The sequence below is a fragment of the Acanthochromis polyacanthus genome, chromosome 4 (assembly GCF_021347895.1).
Source record: "Acanthochromis polyacanthus isolate Apoly-LR-REF ecotype Palm Island chromosome 4, KAUST_Apoly_ChrSc, whole genome shotgun sequence".
Taxonomy (NCBI): Eukaryota; Metazoa; Chordata; class Actinopteri; family Pomacentridae; genus Acanthochromis; species Acanthochromis polyacanthus.
The window spans coordinates 45,063,117-45,064,452 of NC_067116.1; positions in this window are offsets into that span (position 1 = coordinate 45,063,117).

Here is a 1,336-nt window from a genome sequence, read left to right on the forward strand (position 1 = left end):
AAATAGTTTTGATGGAACCTTTGGAAACAAGGAGGCGAAAACTGCTTTGATGCGTGATCCAAACCTTCAGCAAATGTTGCATTGTCAGAGTTGTTGGTTGTGGAAGATAGTTCAATAATTATTCTGACCAACCATGTGTCCCACATGCTGATATGAGCCTTGAAAGTTTACCCAGAAGAAACTTTTTAAAGTTTTCTGTGGTAAATGATCAGAAAACAGAAACACTTCCAGGGTACCAGTGATGGTTTCTAGGACTCTATGTCATTAAACTGCTGCACTTTTACTGTTCAAACTATGATACATCCCATAATAATGATGTTTATAGAAAAAAATTGTGCTGAAAAAAAATCAGATTCCTTAGACTGGATGTAAAACTGATCTGATTAAAAAACAGGACATTTCAGCCCTCCTTTATGTACTTTAAAGGCCTGTAAATCTGAAAATATTCACAGCCTTAAGGTACATTTTTGCATGACCTCATTATATATATTATTGTAGATTTTAACAATCAGCTGATTCTGAGGAGGTCAAGTAGGAACTTCATGTCAGATGTGGTTGATTTTATCTGTAATGACCCAACAAGCTCCCATCAAAGACTCACTAAAACTCCAATTTCCATCTGGGTATTTGGTGATAATATGCATCTCAGTGCATACGGTCGTAACTTAAGTAGTTAAATGTGTTCTCTGCCCATCGCTGCTCCATTGATTCCACATACTTATCTCCTACAATGGCACATTAGACCATTAGTTCCCTAATAGCGGGTAAACATTCGAGACAATCTCAAGGCAAACAGAGAAACACAATCGATGCCTCTCAGCCTTCCAGAAATACAATCCTGCACCTGGACTCCCCCCTGAGTGGCCGAGCACCTGCACGGGAAAGCAACAGAGAGACAGTGTCCCTTTAAGGGATAACTCAGCGAGGAAGAAGAAGAAGAAAAACTGCAAAGAAGGAAGGAGAGGAGGTGTGTACGTGTACATGTCAAACTGATAGACACTTGGGAGGCAGGCAGGGAAAGAAAGAGGGGAGAGGAAGATAAGGAGAGAGACAAAGACGGGGAGACACAACATTGCATTAGGCACTAAGAGCCACTGCTCGCTCGCTAAAGGCTAATGCAATTGCCACACAATAAGAGTGTCTCAGCGGAGGCAGTGAAAGAAAAAAAACTGGAGAGGGAATGTAAGAGGAGAGTCAGGGAGGGAGGGAGGGAGGGAGGGAGGGAGGAGAACTGGCAGCTCTGCCTCCAGACTCTCATATGGATCTCCTGGGACAATGGTTGAAAGTCTCTCTCTGTCTCTACTGTAACTCCTGGCTGAGTGGCTCGCTGCTCCGA